The following is a 26,407-nucleotide window of genomic DNA, read 5'->3' on the forward strand; positions in this document are numbered from 1 at the left end:
CAAAGCACAAAAAAGTAGACTTTTTTTTTTTTTTTTTTTTTACATAACACCCCCCTCTAATGGAGACGGGCCAAGAGATCGGCTGATGACTTGACCCTGACCCTTTTTCCTCGATCGCTGAATACAGCATGCCGAAGAGCTAATTTGTTCCACTGACGTTACTCTATCTGGAAGTTGTAACCATGGGAAGAAGACTCAGAGTTAATTATTTTCAGTATCAGTCAGGTCTTTCAAGTCTGAGAAAAGACGAGTTGCGTTTTGCGTTCTGTAAAAAAGTGAGGATGCATTTTCGACAGAAAAATGGGAGATTTTTATTTTGATCTGCATGTTTTTTTCTTCTCGTTTTTCTTCACTGTCTCTGTCATTGTAATTTAGCGCTACGGGATGAAACCAAATCAAAATGGCAAATTGCCCAGTAGTCTTTCTCTGCGGTACACAAATGATTGGCCAATTGATGCCTTGCAGAAACCTTTTCACACAGTTTCTGCTTTGAAGAGGCAACACTGTGGTGAAAGCAAGGATTTTCTGTGTGCCGGTAGCAAAACTCAATAAACTGCATAACAAAGGACTACTTGTCAACATGATGCATGACAGAGCCAATTCAGTACAAGAAGTAATAATTGCTGTGTTGTTCCAGAAGCCCAAATCTATAAGAAAAAGAGGATAAAAAAAATCCACCAGTATTCTCTCTTGTAATGGCACGAGCTGAAGAGAAAGCCAACCGACGCGCAAACTTGCAGATTGCGTCTTGCTGATCGCACCAAAAAAGGAAGGAGTGAAAGAAAAGACATTAAAATGGTGGCTGGAAATGAGCAGAGCAAAGAGCAGAGAAGATCAGATCAGACGGAAGGGGAAGAGACGGAGAAGAGAGGAGGAAAACAAAGGTGCCGGGGAGAGCAGCAGTAAAATAACCAGCCACAGTTACAGACAGAGCTAAGAGTTATTTTAGTAACTGAGTAATCTATTGATTATTTTGAGGAATAATTGAGTAATCTGACCAAAAAAAGAGTCAGGTTCTGCAAAGCCAATTAAGGTTATTTTGTTAAAAATACACAAAAAAGAACGCTGACGCAAAACCCATTTCATTTATTCTTTTACGTTTTTGCATGTAACGCAATCAGAGCATGTCAAACCTTCATTTCAGTTTCACTTCTGTGTGACAGATTGATTCAGCTCTACTATCTGTAACTAACCCAACTAAGTGCTGCATAGTTGTTTTTGATAGCTTACATACATCTACATAAGCCACTACGATTAGTCAGTACACGCAGCGTTAGCCACAACATACCTCCTTGTGCCTGCGCTACGTGACTGTCACACATTCAAGTAAACGCATTTTGCAAAGCATAAACAGTCCGGCAACTACGAATGACTACTGCACCATCGAGGACGTGCTGCTGTGGAAAGCCAACTCTGTTTTGCAGCGCATGCACCGTGCAGTGTTGACTTTTCGATCCAGTTTAAGATGTTTCCACACTTTTGACCGTCTCTGTCACTTTCTGCTCACTTCTATTTGGTACCTCACATTTCCCGCCCTAGCCAAAAACAGCGGCTAGCATATGACCTTCCGGCGCTTTGAATAGTTTAGCCGTAGACTATTTGTTACCGCAGACAAAGTTACTGTAACAAAGTTTGGAAGCTGATCATTGGGCCACGAGGATTTTTAGTAATCAAGGAACTTGAATTATTCAATGATTCATTTAAAGCCCCAGTTAAAAGCACATGTTAATGGCTTACGTATTGTGAATACATTAGTGAAAGAAAGAATGGAAACTGAGTGAATACAAGTATAACATTGTAAGAATGACTCTATTGGATGAACTAAACCAGACATTAGCAGGACAAATGGAAAACCGAAGCAAAGTTTGGTGAAATAACCAGAGGTGATAATAATGCCGTTCATCTACATCACTTGGATATTAAAATGGAAATGGAAAAAGATATCTGTTGACGTCTAAATGTGGTTAAAAGCCTTGAAATGTTTTTTAGGTTAAATCTGGAAAGGAACCATGGGAGTTATTTGTCTGGGCTAAATAAATATGAGGACAAGCCGATCTTAAATAGTCTTAAAAACATGCTGATTCTTTTCCTTGCTGTCTTTATCTTCTTCCGTTCACTTTATCACCAGCTTCTTCTGCATTTCAATCCGCATTTCATCTTGCTGATTAGTAATTCTCCGCTACAAATGTTTCTGTCTTCGCTCTTTTCTTTTTATCCCTGCTTTTCTGTCTTTTTCTTCCCAGTTTCCTCACCTTCCCCTTGCTCTGTACGTCTATCCTCGCACAGCTTTGTTCACTGTCGGCACTAGAAAACAAGGCTGACATTTACACGTGGGCTAATCACAGTGGACGCCTCGGTAATGTTTCCGGTCAGTCTGAAAACTCACAGTCACCAGTTTGAATATCTGTCTTTGTGAGGTCAGACTGCAGTGTAGTCCCGGGATCTTTCCTAATATTAGTCAGTACCATAAATGCTAACCCTCTCTTATTCCCCAGTCAGACCCCCGGCCTCTAAGAGAAACTATGAAACTACATCAAACACTCGGATAATCTTTTAATGTATGTAAGTAGAACATATTCTTACTTTGTATGCCTTGATTACAAAAAGAGTGTTACGCAAGGGTGAAAACACAAACACACACATGCAGTATAGGGCTGCAAAAAAAGCTCTGAATGTGAATTAACCGACTACAGCCTCGTGTGCTGCACCGTAGTCCCAAATGGCAAGAACTGGCCTTTCCAGCTGTCGGTACACTACCAGCATTTTATTTAATTTCCCTTTGGGATCAATAAAGTATTTTTCAATTTGAAACAGAGAAAGGAAAATATGTAGCCCAAGTTAAACTACATGACTAAGGAGTTGTGTAATTTAACCACCCGTCTCCAACCCTGTTTCCCAGACGTTCCTATGAGGCGCGTCCGCACCGCTGCACACGCGGTCAGGACTGGAGATGAGCGGCCATGGATGGAAATAAATTGCTTTTGTATAATTTCAAACGCTAAAGAAAGGTTCGATCCATAACACTTGGAGTTTCGATAAAAATTTTTTAAAAAGTGCCACGTTAATGGCCGCATAAAACACCATCAACAATTTGGACTGCGGCCCGAATGGAAAGCCGAAGCCAAAATGTGAAAACTTTGATAAAACGTGGCATGTATTTGTCTTAATAAATAAATATGTTATCCTTTGTGGAATTTCGAAAATATTTTTTCCTTCGCGGTTATGTGCTGAAGATGTCATTAGTTTATTTAATCTCTTACATATTTAAATCTCTAAGAGGTGCCAATGCTACAGAAAGCTAGCGTGAGGGGGACGTTGCGGCGCCATGGCAACCACATGGACGGAGGTGCCGAAAGGACAAATTTATTTATTTATTTTGGAAACTGTTAACTTTTCACTACAGCAATATTATGAAGAATCTACCCTAAGGAGGAAAATTTAAAAATACAAAATTATGGAACAGAATTCAAGTCAGTTCTTTTTTTTTTTTTTTTATCTGCTTTGAAAAAACTGCTGACTCTGAACTTCAGCGATCCAGTGTGTTTTTGCAGTGGTTTTGTAGAAGTGTCTTTTACTTTTTAAACAAGGGAAAAACCAAATAGAAGAACATGCTAAATATTTTAGCTGCTCCCACCCTCCAGGAAAGGTTGAATGAAAGAGCATAGATCTTAGGATTTTACCACAATTTCAACAACTTTCATGTTTTTTTTCTCTCTCTCTCGCTGCATACATGTGAGTTGCAGGTGTGCTGGCGAGATAAAGACCAGCTAGCAAAGCAGAGGGAGGGGAGAGGAGGGAACGAGCAAGGAGCTGGAAAGTGATGTGTTGGTTGGTGAGGTTGTGACAACAAACCGACTGCAACATGCAGCTTCTTTATCGTCAAGCTGTGTCTGACTCTCACTAAACACTTTGGTTCTTTTCTTTTTTTTTTTTCTTTAGCATAATCAAACAAGGTTACACTTCAAAATGTTTTCCTCTGTTTTTTGGCTTCTGTCTTCATATTTGGCTCAGATAAAAAAAATAAACACTAAGACTGGAGCTCCTTGTTTTAGATTTTTTAATTTTTTTTTTAAGAGTCTGGGTTGATAAAAACTGATCCATCTGTGTTTTCATGGTAAACTACCATCTTTAGAAGACATTTTACATTTAGGAATAAAATCAGAAACAGAAAGGCAACTAAAAAGCTGATCTGAAATGTTAATATATGCATTTATGATTTGTTATATAACCGTTTTATCACATGCATCTCAGGACTTATATCAGATTTCCTATGTCTACATAAAGATCAATGCTGTTCCTGTGTGCTTACTCCCTTTTCCTTGTAGTTTATACTTTATATTTTTGAATTATCTGCTCTTTTATTCATTTATCTATTTTTATATTAATGAATCTGCTTGGTTAGAATCTCCGCTCTAACCAAACAGATTTAGTTACAGCTTCGTCTCAATAAGAATAAAGAGTGAAGAGTGCCAAATTACAATAAATAAATAACTTTTATAGTAATCATTTAAATGTGTCATTTAAATTTTCAAATGCTGGAAATAAAAACGGAAATAACTGATCAAATATAGAACTAATGATATGCGCTTCAATTAAACTTTCTGACTATTTTAAAAACTAAATGCAATTATTTTAGGATTTAGTCCATTATTTCATGTTCCCATGCTAAAGCACGTTGTGAATTCATGTAGGCTGTGAATTTCAACCAGCAAACTCAGACTCTGATGTCTGATTGGCTGCTTCAAAAGACAGCAAATCAAGACAACAACGAATAATAAAACTAAATAAAAATGAATTATAATTTATTGATTTTTAGCAGGTATACACTGGATAAGAAAAAGAAACATTAAACAAACATCCCAGTTGTTCATCTGGCTGAAACATAAAAACTTTAGTTTATCTAAAAAGATTTTTTCCACTGACCATGATGGTCATAAATTCTTTACACATGAATGTTACTTACATTTAGATGCTGTATGTTTGAACGCCTGCTTCTAATCTGCATAATTGCCCACATGTGTTTGTTTTCATTTAGTTTTAAATCTCACCTCCCGCCTTGTTTCACCTACACTTGGTCTATGTAAAAGCATTTCTCCTCACACTAAAGACCACAAAGGATTATGGTCTTTGGTAAAAGAAACCTTCTTTTTCTGTGATTTAATTCAGTGTTTCCCAACCCTGGTCCTCAAGGCGCACTGCCCTGCATGTTTTAGGTATTCCCTTGCTTCAATCCAGCTGATTTCAGTTGATGACTGATTAACAGGCGTTTGTTGAAGAGGAGTGCCTTTCGCATTCAACACCTTACAAAAGTACTTCAATCGCCTCAACGTTTTTGCATTTATCCAACCTCAAACTTTGATGCAATCGATGATTATTCCCTGAGATAGTCCAACATGAGGTGTTGCAGAATTGTGAAGAGGAAGAAATGTGTCGGGGTTCCTGTGTGTGGGCGCGTCCGTGTGTGTGAGTGCGAGTGATGCATCTTTTCCAGCGAAGATCTTGGTGGAGAACCTGGGCAGCCTACACAGGTGGAGCTGGGGATAAAGGAGCAGCAGAGCCTTCACTCAGTGCTGGATGATTAATGTTTACCTGTAATCTCTCTGGCCTCCTCTTGTAGTCAGCTGTCCCGAGCTTTTGATCTGTCTCTTAAGCATTTACCACAGGGTTCATAGTCCTTGTGTTTGCTGCTTCTAGGTTTGTCACTGGATTTTCCAAGAAGGATCAGTTCAACTGTTTTCTCCTTCTGTGGATCCGACCTGCACGTTACCAGCCTGCCTGCTCCGCCGTTCCCCCCTTCTCCACTCCGCTTCATCAGACCTGTGGCTCTCTGTGTCACCACCTTCCTCGCACTCGTCTCAGGAATCTCCACCAATCATTCTCCACACGGGAGCCTGGGCACCTTCCCCCCCCACACGTTTCTCCCAGAACCATTCTAAAGCGCCACACAGCAAAGTTTTGTTCATCCACTTTCTACCTTTATTCTAAATGTACAGCTACAATTGAGAACTGAAAAGATGTCCGTTGACGTCTGCACGTTCAGCTTGGCTAACCAGTTGTGTAGTCATTGCATGGGCCGAACTTGGAAATAACAAGTCACCGTCAAAAAGCCACAATCACCGTTGCCCCAGAAACAGCCATGACGACATCCATCCTGGATTTCAAGCCTACTGATTGAATGATCCAACATTTAAGCGTCCATAAATACACACTTCACTCTCTTCCTGGGCTTGTGGCCGTCTTGGAAATTGGATTTCACGAGCTATCCAGGGAAAATGCGAGTGGGTGGAGTGAACGTACTGCTTGTCCAGTCAATAGTTTCTATTGACCTGCCCTTGAGCCAAGCTTTACAGCCTCTGCAGCTTAGTGATCAGCAGAGCAAGACGGAGTTAAAATGACAGCAGCACTAAGAAGAAAGTGATTGGGTGTGTGCCAATAATAATAATAATAATAATAAAAATGCAGTCCTGCATGTATTCCCCCAAGGATGCTGGTCCAAGAAACAAGAAAAACATTTTTAACATTCAAATTGCTCGGAAGGCCTGCAAAATATTTCTGGTGGAAATCAGAGCAGTTGGAGATTTCTAAGTGACAAAAAAAAATAAATAAAAAAATGAAAAAAGGGAAAACGTCTGACACCAGTCGCAAATTGGAAAGATGTTTTTCGGTGGAAGACTGTGATCATCAGCTCAGAGAAAGCGTACAATGGAAGCACCGAGGAGCAGAAAGGTGGGAAGGACTGAGATATAAATGAACTGCTGGGGTTGCCACTCTGCTGCTTGTTCGCAGCACTTTGTCTGGTCTACATGCAACACCTTATGTGGCCGACGCAAATGGAGGAAAAAAGCTCCTTTTGTTGTGGCAAAAAATCGATAGCCACTAAACTTCTATGATTATAGAGATTTACCTGTGGAGGTGGATTGGGACATAATAGCGGATTCACGTTTCCAAGTGTTGAAGTTAAAGTTGAAGCATTAGTCAAGAAATGTACATAGGCAACGATTGTTAAGAAATGTGTGTGATCTCGTTGGATTAAACTTTGGGTCTGGATAAATTTACAGCAACATGAGGAACCCCTTGATCAACATTCTCTCATTTTCAGTTCAATGTCAATCTACTATTAGACAAATAATGGACAGTTTATCGCTGTATCTCTACCTAATCATTTATGAATGTAACTTTACAATACATATGTTAAACAAACTTTTCAAAAACATATGAAAAGGGATAGAACTATACTTCCAAATATTGAACCAAAGAGTCCAGACTCTTTTAAAGTTATTATCAAAGGCTTTTTTATTTCTTCAGATCCCCTAAGTTCCTAAACTTACAGTGTAAGTACTTACTGCTTACACTGTGACAACAAATGCAGGTTATCAAAAATAAAAAGTATATTTGTGAAAAATGGATTTCATGCCATGTGCGGAATATCCTGTTCCTTGTGTCTGTATAAGAATAAATGTGTGAAGGTTTGTCTGCACCAATGGAAAACAGCCATATTTTATAAGTTTTATTACAGATTCTCCATAACATGAACTTTGAGCCCCATCTCACTAGCTTCTCCACCTTTAACTGAGTTAGAATGTGGGTATGATCTTAGAATAATCATTTTAAAAAAATCATACAAAGACAGAAAGCCGAGTCCTGCTGAACTGGTTCTCTAAACAGAAGATGAAGGAAGAATCAGTGACTTATTTTGGCTGCTTTTCTGCCAGACACTTAGCACGAGGAGAACAAATCCCTGTTCCTAAATAAAGGCTCTGCTAACTGCTTCTGTTGGCTCAGACCTCTGCAGCACTGTGCTGCACTGCGCTGGCAGACTGAAAGCACTTAAGGGGTTCATCAGCCACAAGCGTGGGACTTAAATTGCCTGCAGTTTTCAACCTGTGGTTTGAAAAACCAGCTAAGTAACATCAAGAAAAGAAAAAAAAAAGACACGAGAAAACCTGCAAGGTGGATGATATCCTGCTATTTTTGGAGTGTTGATTTTATGAAATACTTAAATCTTTTCAGCACTTGGCAGAGATCCTTAGCGACTGATACTTCTCAATTAAACTAAAGCACATTTTGCTATTGGTCCTTTTCTAATACTATGACTTATAATATCAGTCTGTTATTTAAGTTATTCAATCATCAGATTGGTGTAAAGTGTTATTATGCCTCTTCAGCTTTCATGCGAAGGAACCCATGACCAGTCATGTAGCTTCTTTGAAAAATAACCACTTCAGAAGTGTGGACGGTGACATTAGCGTGGGGGACGTCTGTGCTGCTGCTGCAACATGTTTACATTGAGACGCTATTTTAGGCCTGAACAGCTTCGATGATGGCACAACATTCAAACAACAATAGTGTTATACAGCTTCCCATCAGGTTGTTGTTTTGAAGCAGGAATGAACAACCAGTGGCCCCAGAGAAGCAGCTTTGTCGTCTGTTGCTGGTTTGCGGATGTTGCTTGTGTGTCAGGATTTTAGGCCGTACAAGAAACTAAATATGAATACAAAGGTTCCGGCTTGAAACGTTTGCATTTAAATAAATAAATATTTAAAATTAACACATAATTCATTAATTGAAATGAATACGGTTAAGCCTTATTTTAAAGAGAGCCACCGCTGATCCGAACAGATTATTGAATCGGTTGTACGTTCTGTGATCAGGAGTGAAAAGAGCGGTCTAAAGAAGAAAGCTAGTAAAATAATAAATAAACGGCAACTGTTTATTCAACAATAAAAACCCTACTCACTTCAGAACCTCCAGAAAGTCGTCATTTAGCAGGTTGTTACTTTTTGATTAGCTAAGGTGCAACCATAAAAAAAAAAAAGCTTGAATCAGAATAGCCAAATGATAAAGGCCTGCTCTCATTTTAGCAACTCGAAGGAGGCAAGACGCCACGAGAAATAATAAATAGGAAAAAGATCCACTTGGCTGGCATTTGTGTGAAGACTGAAAGAGTTGTGTGCACCAGGACAGGTGATGTGTTTTGTCATTGCTCTGCCGTGCGCAAGTCTTTCCCCCTGTTGCTGTCAGTTTGAATCGGTATCAGATCGGAGCCACGTCCAAGAATAGATTTTAACACTTGCGGAAAAAAAATCAAATATGAGCAGCTACTCAGGAATGAAGACCAGATCAGCGGAAACAGGCTTCGTCTTGACATCAGATCAGATTCCCTTAACAATGCCACCCTCAGTTGAAATGGCACAGGGCTTCAATAAAAAATAGGAGCCGTATCATTTCCCAGAACTCCTAGCTGTCGGACCACACCTAGCTGGCATGCTTATAATTATATTTATGAAATTCACTCACACCTGTAATTATAACTCAAGCTATAATGAAACCCCCAGTTACTTGAAAAGGAAGTTGGGTTTGTAGTAAATAACATTTAATTTGGACGATGCAGCAGCACTTAGATGTTTAGAAGATGGAGTTCAGGGAGGAGTAACCTTGGAGGAGGTGGGGTTCGAACTCAAGAGGAGAAAAATCTCCATCCTCAACAATGAAAAACGACGAGAGACGAAAAGATTCATTCTATTTTTCAGCTCTCTTCTGTTAGGCATATTTCATTGCCATTTATATTGGGGTTGTTGAAATTTACGGCTAAGAATCAATTCTGCATGCAAGCGATCGCAAAAATGACACGATCACCAAAAAGTTCGTTATTGTACACTTGCCACTCCAAAACATCACGGGAGTAAGTGAAGTAAGGAGAGAACGGTGGCAGCGGCGACACATTGGCAAGCATCGACTGACTCAAGGTTGGTACAAGATGTCCCACAACAAGGGGTGAATCGATCAGTCCTGCAGGGAGTCGGTGTATTTATGTAGCAAAACGTCTGGATTCAAACAAACAGGCACGGATCAGAAAGATGAAGCGTTGGATGTTGCTATCGTGTTGATGTCTGACAGGTTTGTTTGAGTACCTGAAATTTTAGCTTGCAGAGATCAAGGTATCAAAGACAAAACGCAATGGGAGTATTTTGAAAATATTTTTCTACAATTTAAATATATGAATCGGATCTTTTCGTAGCGGCACCGCAATGTACAAAAACTCGTCTGGTCCAAACAGTTTGGGTTTAAAAATTACTCAACTTTTCCTAAAACCTTCTAAAATTCAAAGTTTGAGGGGAAGTTTAAATACTGTGCAATATTTGCGTCATTAATAAAGCAGAAGCCTCTGCATTGGCATTTTTGTAATGCAAAGCCTCGAAAGGTCTTGGTTATTAATATTTAAAGCAATTGTTTAATTTATGGTCAGCCCTACTGTAAAATGCTGCTCAACATTTCTCCATGCCAGTATTTATGCTCCTTAAACATTATGCTACACTAACTTATATCTTGACAGCCTCTGTCTAAGTGAAGCAGATCTTAATGATTCATAATCCAATCAAAGAGAGGATATAGAAACATCACAAAGTTGCTTAGTGGTCACATGTTTTTAAAATACATGCCAACAAATAAAACTCGTATGATTATACATTGGTTTTATTTGTGTTTTATTCTAAAGGAAAAGCTGTTTATTTAACCTTGTGATGTGCTTCATCATTTCTTCAGCTAGGATGGAAAAACATCATTTCCTGCAAAGACTGAGGCTGATTCACTCGACCATGGAAGTCTTTTATTGACATAGATTAACTTATGCAAGTTTTATGAGCCCTAAAACTCTAAATAATAAAACATTTGGTTCAGTTGTGGTGTAACTGGCAGACAATTGCAACCTATTTCCACAATTTAAATATTCCTCTGCTCTCAGCCAGGAAAAAGATACTGTTAAATGAAGAAACATCTTAAACCTAAATCTACCGCAAGTATGATTCATTTGTTGTTTAACTATATTTTAAAATTGCCGTTAATGGCGTTATGGTTTTGTTTTGTATAACTATAACGAAACAAAACAGTGGCAACATTACTTTTGCAACAAATAATATGCTCAGTTCAAAATGTGAAGAACTGCTGTCAAAAGTGTTGGTTTTGGGAAAGTAAATGAATAAGTAATGAACAGCTACTAAGCAATGTCAGTATTATTGATGTGTTTCAGAGATAGTATGATGTGTATGTTTCTGTTATCCAGAATTTGGACTTGGGTTAGGTTTCCAACTTGTTTTTGGAGGCAAAAAAGGTGCTAAAATAAAATGAAAATGTGACACAGTCATTGTAGAAGAAGTCGGATTTTTTTTTTTTTTTCTTCCAGGAGTACCTTTGATCTATCTCATAAAGTCATTTAACTAGGCCGACTGGACTGTTAATGTTCTTCAGAAACTCATATATTTTCTCCTGAGACCTTTCATATCTTCAAGCAAAACTTCAACACATCAATAAACCAAGGCAGCAATGTGTGTCTTATTAAACCTCTGGGGCCTCTGCAGCAGTCAGAATAGTTCAGCTCCTCGGTTCAAACGGCTAGCTCCGGGCTCAGAGAGCAGAACTCAAGGCCGACTGGAAGCCTGGAAACGGCAACCTCTGGAAAACCTTCCTGGGTCAGCACTTTAAACCTGAAATCAAGCAGGGAAGAAGTGAAGAAAGGAAAAGGAAAGGTAGAGGAGGGCGAGGGGAGGGAAATCTAGGAAAAGCAGTGACAGTGAAGTGAAGAAGGAAATGATACTGGTGTTAGTTGTGTATCTGAGTGTGGCTGTGCCCTCGGGACACGCTGTCAACAGTCAGTTGTCAGTGTCGGACAGGCTTTCGGCGCTCGGGGGCCCCTGTCACCGACCCTCGGCACCTCAGGTTGATAGTGTCGGCCAAATGGAAGCAAAGGGAAAAAGAGAGAGAAATGAAGGAAGAAAAAAGGGCTTTGCTTGCATCCTGTCAGTGGCTGTAATCACCCTTCAATGCATGCGGGGGGGGAGCCACAGGCAGATGTAAAGGAGTCTTGGCTTGCATTGGACAGCCTTGCAACACAAAACTGTCTGAAACCCTCAGTGCTACAGGCATTGTCTGTATTAGCTGTCAAAGATGCATGTGTACCTCCTTGTACTTTTATTCTTGTGAGTTTTTCACTACCTGTACTCAGTGCTCCTGGTGCGGAGAAACCGAATACCCTTATGATAGCAGTAATCTGAACACAAGCAGATGGTAAACAAGAAAAACAACCATCTAATTAAGTTAAGAAACCACAGTACAATTTGAAAGTTGTCTGGCAATATAAACATAGTTATAATCCCGGGGTGTACAGAGAGATGCAAATTAATCAGAAGAGCAGCCAGGGAATTTTGAGAGGGATTTTATTTACATGAATTTTTGGATGTTTTGGAGGTGCAGGAGGAAAGGATCTTCTTCTGGAGTTAAAAAACACAGAGAACATAATGGCTATGGTTTCAATATAGATATCAGGAGCATGCAGTACTTGCGGTGCTATCAGTCCTTGTGCAGCCAAAGTTGGAGTTCCCATTCCTGTCACAAAGTCAAACTTGTTCCTGTTGTGGGTCCGACTGAAATCAAGGCTGTGCTTTGTCACTATTCCTGTTAATGGCGTTAATGGACAAGATCTCAAAAATATCGTCCTGAAAGGAGGGTTCTGGTTTAGCAACCTCTGGGTTTCATCTTTGCTTTTAACATACAATCTATTTTGTTGGCATATTCTTGTCATTGCCTTAAAGGGGCATTGGGATTGTTCTCTCTCCAGGGTGAAGGTCTGCATTTTCCAAATGTAGACAAGTTAAAGAATCTTAGTGTCTTCATCCCAAGGGATATTAGATTGGAATGGGAAATGCTTGGATTGAATGTCTCATTTGCCATAATGCAAACCTTGCTCCAGTATGGACTCCAACTCCAGATCTTGAAGGTCGTTTGCCTGTAACCTTTAAATCCATCTATCGTCCAACCCACTTGACTCAAATTTACAACTTATCAGGCATCTGCAAAATTTGATGAAGTGCTGAAGAGATAGCTAAGGTATTCAATTCAGGTGTGTTGGAGCAGGGATGCATCTAAAAGTAACAGGGCTGCACTTGCATTTTGCTTCGGTTTGCCACGATAAACCAAAGATTGAGTGGTAATTGGGAAGTGATAGAATCCCTTGATTTGGCCTTCTTTCTACATTCTGACAGGCATCAGTGGTGCTGAGTTATGAATCAACCACAAGAAACAGATCCTGGATCTACGTAAGTAACTGGTGAATTTTCTGTCTTGGATGGTAGGAGCTGGCTTTAGCGATAGGACAGAGAGAGCCATCAACGGAGAAGAGGGTGGGTTTTCCTCCCTCCAAGATTTGTTGTCCCATTGAACCAATGCTGGATAAACAAAAGAATTTGCCTAAAGAGTTAACGTATTTGGTGTTAGTAATGTATCATTCAAATCCAAACTTTAAAAAACAAAAAAAGAGTCAAGCAAGTGGTTTGGTTTGCATTTACGTTCAGCCCCCTTTAATATAATGCCTAAAAAATCAGGTCCAATAATTTCTTTCATGTTTTCTTTGTCTTTATTGACTTGTGTCTTAGCAATATAAAGTCTAACATTTTCTCAAGTGACTCTGGCCTTCTACAACTGCTCATAATTCGGAACTTTATATAAGAAACCCCCCCCCCACACACAAATCTTTCCCCAGATCCCCAGATCTTTTTTCAGCAGATCTGGGGTGTGTTTTGTTACTTAGATACCAGCGATTTATTTTTAGCTATTTTGGTGTAATTTGGTGAAACAACAAATCTTTTTTTTTTTTACTCTGTCATTTTACTAAAGGTGCACCCTTATACATTAAGCAATTGATTTTAAGTCAATATGTTTTCGAAACATTGCCTCAGTGAGAGCCAAGGGTACCAACAATGTTTTTCTTCATCTGCACAACGCAATTTAACACAGACTGATAGATGGACTGTTTACCGTAAGAAACATAGTGACGATGCACTGATGTGATAAACAAACAACGATGACGTAAACAAAGGTAAAAATCTGAATTTAGCATCAATTCTTAATCACCCATCCTGCACACACTCCTATGAAGAGTTACTAACACGCCGTGGCCTCTTTCATGTGTGCTCCAAGGTGTGTTAATGTTGTTTTTCACGGGATGACAGTTGGCTGAGATATGTTTTGCTCCCTGTTGGCTCATTTAGATGGGACATGGTGTGTGCAACATCAGAGAGCTGCTGGTGCAATTCCCATGGTGTCGTACAGAGTTATCGCGAAGACATGGCAATGAGAGAAGGAACGAAGAAGTGTGCAAGTGTGTTTCCTTGCGAAACATCACTTTCAGCCATTTCTGTCACATGCACATAGTTCTCTTAAAGAGGTGAGGAGGAAGAATATGGAAGAAGCTTGCATAACGAGAGAATGGATGTGTGTGTTTTACTTGGTTGTGAAAATATTGGAATAAATATGTATTTTTTTGTCAAGATGTAAGAGACTTTGTTGTATATGTAATTATGTGACATCAGCCTTTGCCAAGTGTGGAGTTAGACTGATCTACCCTTTAAAATTCATCAGGTCATAGAGACCTGATGATAGATCTTTCTATGCTGATCTGTTTAGGCAGCTAAACAAGTGCATGACACTTCAAACTGACTCCACACCAAATACTGGAAGAGATGACATCATGCAGCCAGGAGAGTTAAAAAGCCCATTTTCTTATCCCAGTGGGGGAACTATATATCTCCAGCAAAAATATAGAGAAAAATATAACAAGAAAGCTGTAAATATTATCTTCATGTACCGTTATAGATCAATTCAGATGTTCAAAGCCTGGAAATGGTTCATCTAAAGATATTATAGTAAGCTTTTGACTGTGTCCCTCATGGGCCCCCGTGGAGGGTGTTCTAAGAGTCTGGAGTCTGGGATCCTTTATTAAGGACTTGTCTGACCTTTGCACAAGTGGAGCGAGTGTTTGACTTGCATTGTTGGCTCTAATGACATCTCCGGCCGGTGGATGTTGGACTTCAACAAGGCTGCCCGTAGTCACAGGTCCTGTTCATATCTTCTATGGACGGGACTTCTAAAAGCAGCCAATTGCGGAGGAGGTTTGGTTTGGGGATCAGCAGATTTTGTCTCTGCTTTTTGTGGATAACATGGTTCCTTCTGGCCAGGACCTTACAATATCCACTGGCAGTTGAGTGTTCACACTCCGGGCTCAGAGAGCCTGGGATTGGAGATCAGCTCCTCCAAGTCCGAGTCTCGATCGGAAAATATGTTTTGTCCTCTCGAGGCTAACGGGAAGTTTCTCCTTCCAGTGGAGGAGTTCAAGTATTTTTTTTGTTCTTGTGAGAGGAGCATGGAGCAATGTGAGTGAGACAGAGCTGAGCTGAAAGGCAAGACTCTCAATTTACAGGTTGGTCTACTTTTCTACCCCTACTGATGGTCATAAAATATAGATTATGACCAAAAGAGCAAGATACCTGACACAAGCAGATGAAATTAGCTTCCTCTGCAGGATACTTGGACACTCCCTTAGACATAGGACCACTACTACTCCATATTGATAGGAGTTGCTTGGACATCTTTTCTGGACACCCTCTGGATGCCTCCCCTGAAGGCCTTTCTAACATGTCCCTCTGGGAGGAGGCACAAGGGACGGCTCAGGACACGGCTGGAGGGACTATGTCTCTCAGCTTGCCTGAGAATGTTGACTTCTCCCTGAGGAGTTACTGAGACTACTGCCCATCATGACCCAGTTCTGGATACGTGATGACGATGAGTACAAGTAAGATATTATAGTGAACATCATAAGGCAACACATGAAATCCAATTAGCAAAAAAGACTGACTAAACTTTACACACACTCTGTTGTGTATCCACCTTGCATTTTGTGGGTTTTATCAAGAAACACTCATCTTTCAGCGCATTGGTTAGTGTATCATGAAAATTCAGTCTCATGCTAAGCCTGGTTGCATTAGACTTTTATGGATGTGTTAAGAAACTCACAATTCACAAACACTGCACATATAGCAGTACTGATCAAAGACTTAGTGTGCCTGAGCTAGTAGGACAGTTCAAATAATTAAGCTAATGTTAGCTAATGTTGACAACTTGGAGGCTCTCATAGACAATGTGTATAGTACAGTCTGACATTGAAGATACCCCAAATTAGTTTATGCTAGCAGATAGGCTTTGTTAAGCTTGTTCTAAAGGCTCAAACCTTAATCAGGTGTTGCTTATGAAATTGAGATCCACTTAAAAAAACAAACATGTTTGGTATAAATAATGTTTTTGTCCTAAATCTATTAAAATCAAAATTTAAAATGTCTCTTTTTATTTACTCAAGTTATCATCTATGTTGGAATTATTGATCTAAAAAAGCAAAAAATAGAAGAAATCTGTTAGGCAGCACTTTTATCACAGCACAGTGTTTCTAGGCTATATATGTGACAGGTCTTGATGTTCCACAGAATATGTTTAATTTTTTCCAGTTTAGAACCTCATAGGAGGCATTTTCAGATACACCAACATATGTTGCAAAGTAATAAACAGTCTGACAGCAGCCTTCCCTACTCCCACCCTCCGAATAGCTTGCCTGCAGCTTACGTCTGTTTATGACGACTGAAAGCTGTATCGAGAGATGGGAAGATTGGACGTTGCAATATGTTCCTGCACCTTTGCCCCGGTGAAAAGTAATAAAAATCTGCTCTGTGTATCCTTGCGTTTTCTTCCTTCAGTATTCCAATCTTCTAGGCCTCGGTTTCCAGTAATCATGCTTTCTACATGATGATAAAGGAATTAATCAAATTAGAGCTCTTCATTTCTTGCTGCCCTTCTTCATCTTTGACCATGGCTCATAAATGAATTCACTGCAGAATCTTTGATAATTTTAAAGTATTTGCGGTAAAGGAGACATATGTTACAACAATGGTCAGAAAATCTAAGTGTCCACAAATCTAGAGCTACTGCAACAAGCGGTACCAACTACCACGTCCATTTACGCTGTGGTATGTTATGTGTAGAGACAGAACAACAGTTTTTCTATTTAGCAATCAGAGCTATAATGTTAAAAAAAACAATATCACCAAATAGCTTGGGTAAGTGTCTTGACTCACTTGCCGTCATTAAACAAACATAGACACAACTACTGCTGGGAGCCACAACGTTTACAGAAAATACCACTTTCAATATCACCTTATAACTGATGGCATGTGTTTTTATCTGACTTTTCCCATAGCAATTTATTTGTGATATTTACAGAGCATGATCAGTCATATATCACCATGATTTAAGATGTTTGTATTTGATGAATGCTTGTCTGGGACGTAATATCAGTTTCATATGCCATTTTAAATGACCTTATTGAAAAAAACATTGAACCATTTTATATAACTGACTGGTTTTATGTTAGACAGTAGATCCAGCAGAGTAGACATAGTAGTGAGCATCAGAGCCACCAACTAAACACAGAGACGCCCTAAAAACACAAACGAAAAAATAATAGTAGAGGACGTAATTACATTTTCAGTGCAGTAAGTCAGTCGGGCTCCTTAGCCTGATTAATCCAATTGTTTATCAAGGCCATGTGTATTTAACCATTTTTAACCTTATTTGAATCATCTTTTTAACGCCTGCTTAGTTTATAATCAGACATTACTTTGCATAGTGAATTCAGCAATCCTCACAAATACAAATTCATTTGTGTCATTCTTCTGTGCAGCTCTATTCAAAAGGCAAGTGCGACAAAATGCCACATGCTTTGTGCTAGAAGGCATTACAGATGTTTTTCTCTTCAGCTGCTCTGTAGGCGTGTGTGTGGGTGTGTGTGTGTGTACCCTTCACTGACCTTGCTGTTCCTCATCTATCAGCCAGACATTTTACCTAAAGAGAAAACCCAAAAAGAGAATTGCTATTTTCTCGCAATCATGTTTTCTATGATTGCTCTGCTGTTGAGCTCATGTGTTGATCTATGTCTTTGGCGTGTTTGTCTCGTGTACTCTCCCTAAGACCACTGATCACCTTTGAGCTCATATCCATCACAAACAGGCAGCGGAGAAAAGATGATAGCCAGACAAGAGACAGCAGCTGCAAGGAAAATATTGCTCAGCGGAGAAAAGAACGGCAGGGCGGGATGTCACGCTTTTTAAATCAGCAGAGACAGGGAGGGCAGGAGATTGTTCCTCTTTTTTTTCCTACATTCGTCTCACGCAGGTGACAGGTTTGGTTTTGAGGGGTGTGCAAGTCTATCAGTGTGCTGCCATGGCCAGATGATGAGTTTCACATTCAAGCTTCAATTTTCACTTTTTTTATTTATTTTTTTGACGATTTTGTAGACACCGTATGCTCTGATCTGTGAGTGATACCTTAAAGTTTTCTTATTTAGGGATTCCACCCTCAATACTTTCTAACTACATTGATTTTAACACACCACTGTGCAAATGTGATAATCACTGAGAGGACTGTCTGTCAATATGGGGCTCTAAACAGCTTTTTTGTGAGTCATTGGGGAAATTCTGCAGAAAATGAGAGAGTGGTTTATGACACAAAGAGAAAAAAGCACAAAGCGACTCATAGGGAGGCATATTTTAAAGGAAAAGAGAAAAGAAAAATTTTACATAACAGGGTTTCTATAATAGGTCTGTTTCAGCAATCCATATTTTGTCAGACTCAACTGTTTGCTTTTCTGTTTTATTATAATCTTAAAAACATAAGTACTAAACAATCGCCCGGTTGGATGTTGCTACCTAAGAGATCGGACATTACTGAACCTGCTTCTGATTTAGCAGTGAGGTGAACGACCATTTTCCTACTTTTGCCGTCTGCAAAAACAGATTTGGTAAGGGCATGTAGAACATTGTAAAATAAAATCCATTTTGAAATTCTACTGTGGATCAGTAATTAAGGAAAAATGTGAGACCATCTGCAAAAGTGGGATATGTATGCTAGAAATATCTCACAGCCTGAAGTGAGGAGTGGGTCAAACTTTCCTGAGATGGATCTCAGACACTGTTGTTTCAGTCAAATGGTGCAAAACTAGCTACTACGGTGTAGGGTGACCCAGTCTTTTTATTAATGGAAAAAATTTTGTCTATTGTTTATTTATAAAATAATTTTGGTTTTTGGTGTTAACCTCTAATAAATCCCTCTCTTTTCCAGAAAAATTAAACAGCAATATATGAACATTTCCTGTCAAAACATGAATATGTAAAGGTTAGGGTTAATGTTTATTCCACAAAACTGCATTCACAAGGTAGGACCGATTTGTACTTCAAGGAGAAGATGTGCCTGAATTTTGAGCAATTGAGGGAGAGCATGGAGTGAGGCACTAAGCCTGAATATCTAGACGCTACTCCTAAGTGAACTCAGGGAAAATAACTAGCAAAAAATAAACTCAGGGATACACCAGGACCAATGGATTGGTGACTAAACACAAGAAATTCACAGAACTGATTGATGCCACTTGTGCCCTGTTTATCTTAGCGGATGATCGTCTTTCTTAATCTCACAGCCTTTGAGTGTTTTCATGGTCATCGTGTATCTGACCCGTTTTCTACCCCCTGACCATCATGTCTTCCTGATCCCTGCTTGAACTGTGAATTTGACATTTTCTTCTCACCCCTGTAATCTGATTACTGCTTCACAGATTCTGGATCAGTTCTCTCTGACCTTTTGCCTACCTGGACGGATTGCCTGACCTTTGAGGATTGTAGACACGGTGTGTCTCTGATCAAGCGTGTAATATAACTCACCCTGTTACAGGAGTTTCTGCGCTCCATGTCGTCATCATCCGGCGTTTCCAGTGTGCTGAGGATTCCCCTCGACATGCGGCTGAAACCTTAAAAGGACTCTTCAATTCTCTACTGTTACATGAATTGCTTTCAGTCAGTCTGGAGGGCTCACCATTAGCAGATCACGCAACAACCCTTCAACACAGAATCCCGCCTGGGTAGCTGCCGATCGTCTCTCCCATTTTTGATTTTTGTCATTAAAGCTGCTCAACCTTTCCGGTTTCGCTTATTGAGTTTTAGGTCTGATTCATACTTGAACCATTACAGGGGGATCAATGTTTCAATGTGGTAGCACAGAGACTTTCAAATGTGTGCCTAAGAATGCAGGTTGGACACAAGTTTGTCACAGTGCGATTAGGATTATATAATATCTATTTGAGAACCCTGCCATTCCAAGCAAAGAAATATTTATCACTGAAATGACTGACTACAAAATGTAGAACGCATGCTCAGTTACCAGGACACTGAAAGGTCGGGCTGCTAGACGCAAGCATCATGCCACATTGATTTAGTTAATAACCTAAAGTACTGACATGTAGTGTTATTGAAAGCCAAACTTATTTTATTCCTGCGTAAGAACAACTCAGTGTTCATTGATGCATAGCTGAGAGCCTAATACTGGAAAGGCTTTAGAAGCTTAAACTAAATCTCCACACTGCAGCGCTAATGAGAGACTCAGACAGTTTGGGGGGAAAAAAAGCACAATTGTCACAAATGGTTAACCACAAATTAATTCTGTATGCCAAATGCATCCAACACACATTTCACAACAGGACTTCATTTTAAGCTTCAGGAAACTTCATGTGTTCCGGGCACATCTTGCCTTGGTCTGACAACAGACAGCCATCGCTGCTGCGCTCAGTTCCGTCTGTGTCCGTATTCACTGGCTGTCTGTGAGTGAGTGTGTGACTGTGAAGTAATTTTCTGTTGAGTGTGCATTCATTCATAATTAAGATGACATTTTATGACTTGCTGTGGCTGCTCCCTCAGAAGCAGAAGCAGCAATTCCTCCCGAGCAGCACTGAAGCTCGCGGCCAGGCTCATTAATTAAAGCAGATTTCCTCGCTGGCGCCGATGCGTTCACGCAATCGGCGAATTTCACGGAAAAAAATGTCATGTCTGTCTCCGGTCATCCAAATCGTCCCACCGAGCTTTGAAATGGTTTAGCCATAGCTGACCTTTAACCTGTTAACGAGTATTGTTATCAACCTCTGTGACATGTTCACATTATGCAATATTGTCCTGTTTGGTTGCCCTCTTAACCTCGATGTGAAGTTCAGAGTTTTTCAGTCTAGAGATCCTTCTATAAAAGAAAGCAAAATGGAAAGTCATTTTAAAAAAAAGACCCGGCAGACACGATCGGTCGAGTCCACACCTGCCCACTTGACTCAAGACAAAACACAATCAAAGATACAGACTGAGAACTGATTTAAACTCAGGTTAAGTAAAAGTTTTTTTCTTTTTATATACAGCACATTTTCACAGACGGTAATACGATGAGCTTATACAACAAGAGGAGGTGTATATTTTAATTAAATCGGCTGGATAGCACAGAAAGAAAGTAGCGTTCGGTTTTACCAACCTGCTAAGCAAATATTGCTTTTCATCAGTTGATTTTTACAGGCGGGACATGGACTGCAGTGTGGACATTTGAGTCAAACAATCAGAAAAAAATATTTTTTGCCTAATGACATCGGCTGATGCAAATGTCTTTTTAATCTACATTTACACATCAGGTCTTGAGGCTCAAATCGGATTTTTTTTCTGTCTTGTGTGGCTGTTCATGCTGAATGATAAAGGCCACAAACAGACTTCTTTGTGAATGATTTATGACCCTAAAGCAGGGGTGGGCAATCCTGGTCCTTGAGGGCCGGTGTCCTGCAACTCTTGGATGTCTCCCTGGTCCAACACACTTGAATCCAACAGCTGAATCACCCCCTAAGTGCAGTCAAGTTCTCCAGAGTCCTGCTAATGACCTCATTATTTGACTCAGGTGTGTTGAAGTAGAGATGCATCTAAAAGTTGCAGGAGACCGGCCCTCGAGGCCTGGAGTTGCCCACCCCTGCCCTAAAGCAACCCCACATCTTCAGAAGAACAACATAGACGTCACACACCAGTACTGTTTATGGCAGTAATATCGAAGGCCGCCATCTATGGATCAACTATTCAAAATTATTTAGGAGCCAACAGGATTGTCACAAAATCATAACAACACAAAAGAAGCTAATAAAAAAAATGACCAAACTGAAATGTCATTTTGTGGGGCACTGGCTGCAACTTCTGCTTGAATGCGTTGTTGGGACGGTGACGTGACGCGCTTTGGTGACGCAGACATTTTTCATAATTAAAAGCCATTGTTTGAATCTGGATTTACCGGGCCTGGCTTCTTCTGGTGAAGAATTACGACGCGAGCCTCAGGTCGATGATCTAAAAGTTGGATAAAACTCGACATGACCAATCTGACTGCAGAGGCCCTGAAAACAATCAGATACGCGTCCGATTTAGAATCATATATGGAAGTAGCTTTTTGGGTGAAATGATTGGAAGTGAAGAAGAAAAAAGATCGGTTTTGGGTCGCATTTGCCAGCTGTGTGAATGTAGCCCGAGGTATTTCAGTGTAGGGCCGAATAAATAAAGGTAATGAATGAAAAGCAGCATAGAGGTTGCCAAAGTTTAGAACAAAAGGCTGCAAAGAATAAACCAAATAATACAAACATCGGTATATGCTAAAGTGAATATTTCTTTAAAGACAATTGTACTTGTGAAAGGCGTTAAGAGGGAAAAAAAGGACAAATTTCCCCAGGCAGAGTTGTTCCATCATGCATTAAACGGATTGGGACAGTATAGAAGGAGATGAGCCACACGTATATAAGTTAACAAACAATAACACCAAATAAAAGCTACATTACTGCCTGTGAAGAGAGATGAGTTTGTTGTTTTCTTCTTTTTTTATTATCTTTCTTCAAGGGGAAGAAGAAAAGTAGGCAGATGGCAGGTAGGCAGAAAGGCATGGAGAAGAAATTGGCAGGTAGAATACAAACAAGTCCTGCCAGTCGACAGCAAAGGAAGCAAACAGCCAGAGAGCTCCGAGGAGAGAAAGTTAACAGTCTTCAATGCAGTCTAGCAACTACACGATAATAAGAAAAGCAATTGTTCCCTAGTGGAAAAAAGACAGAGAGATTGCTTGAAATTTTTCCAATTGTTTCGCCTCTATGAAGCTCTATAGATCCAGTGTGAAGTGTGTGTGATTATGCAATTATTCTCTGTAGGTAAAAGTCTGATTGTGGAGCCACAGGGACACCCAGGACACGATGCTACAACGCTCACGTTCCTCATTAAGAGTAACTCCTCAACCTAAAACAACAACAGATTCTTGTTACCAGCAAAGGAAGAATTAGACTTTTGCTCTGTGTTTTTAATCCCTTGTTTTTTTTCTTTAGCTAGAAGTAATTTATGCATTATCAAAAACCAAGATCCCAGACTCTGAAGGAAGAGTATCAAGGCACAGAATCAAATCTCCCTGATGTATAGATTGAAGTTTCTACAGTCAGTGGTGATTTTGGGAGGCGTGTTATCTGCTGCTGGTGCCGGTCTACTTTGTTTTATCAAGTCCAGAGACGGCACCGTCACTTCAGGCTTCTTTCTGCTGGCAAGCTTTATGAATAAGGTGCTGGCACCTGACCACACCGTTACCTGCTGTAGCGGCAGGGTTATCACTGTACCTGACAAACTTATCAATCTGCGGTTTACCGTCAAGAGTAAGATAAGAGACACGGGAGCCAACAATTCAAAGATTCAGTTATAGTACTAAAGCAACCTGGGCTTCCTTAACACACACTTTAATAAGCACATACTGAGAGAATATACTGTACAATCAGCTAACATGCTCCTCAGTAGACGTGTGTGTCTTAATTTTTTTCTACTGTTGTTATCTAATGCACCTGTAATAAAGCCAGCACAGCCGTTTAGCTGTTTCCTCTCTTTTCTTTTAAGCATATTCTTGCAACAAATAGCTTTGTGAATGTGATACCGTCGTTGCATTTCTCAACATGAAATCGTCTACTTGGTAAACAAAAGGACGTTGCTTTCAAGCTAGAAAATCATCAAGGCGGCACTTTCAGCACAGCAAAAGTGCTTCCAAAGGTTGAACTTTTCACAACAAAACAGCCGAACGGCATTTTCTGCCAGACCAGAACGAGAAGAGATGCTTCCCACTGCACAGGAGGCTGGCTGCTTCTCCATAGCAACAACAAAAGACAGAAATGACACTTCTTCGAGAGTCATGTAACAATCAAAGCTGGTCTATTTACGCTGAATGCTTGATCAGAAGCAATATGTAGCTCTCTCATGAAGAAAAGCCTTTGAGGAGCGCACACTGCAGGGGCCCCGGCTTGGTAACGGGGGACTGAAATTAACTCTGAAGGCGAAAGGTGCTCTGAAGTTTACCTGTCAAAAATCTGTTACGGCACTTAAAACGATTGCATGCCTGAAAAGGGAGAGAGATTGTGTGTTTTGTGTGTCTTTACTGTTGAAAACAAAAGTTTTAAAAGTGTCATTATTTATTAATCCTTACCATTGGTTCCTATGCTATACTACATGCACAATACTTTGGAATTTCATTTTGGTATTTAGAAAATATAGAAAAAGAAAATAGAATAAGAGAACATATTTGTAGTCCCAGATTTTCTTTCTTGTTCCATTATCAAAAATGTTATTTTACTCCATCTATCCGTCTGTCCGTCTATCCGTCCATTCACAGAAAAAACATACAAAGGACAGAGAGCGCTATAAATATATAGATTTATAGATCTATAAATCTATAAAAAAAGTTGCTTGTAGCTGTAGGTCTGGAAATGTATGGAGTTGATTGAAAAATTTCTAATTTAATCCTCCCTAAGGGTCAATTTGGGCATTAAATGTAAACATCTGACCATGTTTATGAATTATTCTTGATTTATAATTCATTTTGCTTCTTCTATATCAAATTCTAAAAATTATCACTCAAATGTCGCAGCCTTTCGTTCCAAAAAAAAGCAAAAATAAACTCCAATAAAGGCTGTGGGTGGTAACGGGTGGCTTGGGATTTGTACGCACTTTTACTGATTCATTTATTGTTAAAGTTGAAATAAAAGGTCTTGTAACTTAGTTGAAATAAAAAATACTCTCGATTTAATGTTCAAGTGTTCCAGTGTTCAAATGTTCAAGTGTTCAAGTGTTCAAGTGGTCAAAAAAATCATTCTCCAAAAGCCTCCCGTCCACACCAGACATTCACCAAACAATCTACCAAACAATCCACACCGCACCCAGCACCCGGTGTGTTCTTAATCGCTCTAATTGGTGGGCGGGTCTAACAATTAACAATGTAATCTAAATAATTCCAAATATGAAAATGAATTACAAATTTTGAATCTAAATTAACTTAAATATATTTCCACTACACAAAGAACAAAACAAAATTGGTAGAAATTATAAACTACAAAACTTTTACATAAATGGCCACGACACTCAAATCTAAATTTATTCTTGTCTCCCTTGCCAGAACTTTATATAATTACGAACAAGTTTTGCAGTGTAAAGTGTGAAAGCTAATGTTGAGTACATCATCCATACTGGGTCGCAGATTACAATCTGAGATCACAAGCTTGATTGACAGCGCTAAGACCCTCCTCTTGGCTCTGATTGGTTGCTTCTGACCGGGAGCAGATTGACCAAGAAGCCTTAGCTTAGGGGTCGAGGAGGAGAATCATAGGTCAATCAATCAATCAATCTTATTTGTATAACATGTTCAGCAACAAGGAAGTTCAAAGAGCTTTACATCATAAAAACAAACACGAAAAGTCATAAAAACATCATGCAATTGAGAAAATAATAAACCTTGCATATGTTGGTCAATGTTCCAGTGACTATGGGTCAAAAGCAACTCTAAGCAAGTGGGATTTTTTTTAGCCTTTATTCAAAGGAACTCTGTGTTTAAGCTGTTTTGCAGTTTTCTGGAAGTTTTTTTTTTTCCAGATTTGTGGTGCATAGAAGTTGAATGCTGCTTCTATCAGTCCTTGATGCAGCTGTTGTGGGTTTGATTTGGGACCTGGGCTACTTACCTGCATGTTTGTCTCATTTTCTTTTGGCCAACTGCCAAAAAAAAAGTTAAACTAATTATTTTTTTCAAAATAAAGGGGACGTCAGAAAATAGCAAGACTGTTAAAGACAAATAGACAGAGGGGCTCGATCACTGTCAGCCTCCCAAGGCGAGGCCTTTAATTTACCCTTTCAGAAGCAGAACCGCAAAAAGAAGTAAACCCCTGTAAGGCAACTACATAACAGTAAGATAGCAGAAGACAAAAATAATGTGATTAAACAAAAGAAAAGATGGTCGACTTTGTGCAGCTAAAGAAGCGGGAACGTAATCAAACGGGGATATGAACGCACCGTGTTCTTTGCCGCTGATTTGACAGGTTTACACAGGGAGAACTTCAAAAACCAGAAATTCTCTCTCGTTAATTTCTGTTTTAACTTAAGATGATGTTACACATGTTAACCTTCATAGTCAGATTGCACCGACTGGCCACATTACAGAAGAAAAGTCTTTAGACGAGTTTTGACTTGGGCAATCCCTTGAGAGAAACTGCTACTTAGCTGTTAGCATCCAATTAGCACACAGTGCATCTCAAGGCTGAAGTCTGAGATCACGGTGGGTGGATAATTGAATCATAGCAACCTTGAGATGAGTCTGTTCTTAATGGTCCAGCATGACAGCTGAGTAAAAATAGATGAAACCATGCAGTCTA

This window comes from Xiphophorus couchianus, chromosome 22, assembly GCF_001444195.1.
Source record: "Xiphophorus couchianus chromosome 22, X_couchianus-1.0, whole genome shotgun sequence".
Classification (NCBI taxonomy): Eukaryota; Metazoa; Chordata; class Actinopteri; order Cyprinodontiformes; family Poeciliidae; genus Xiphophorus; species Xiphophorus couchianus.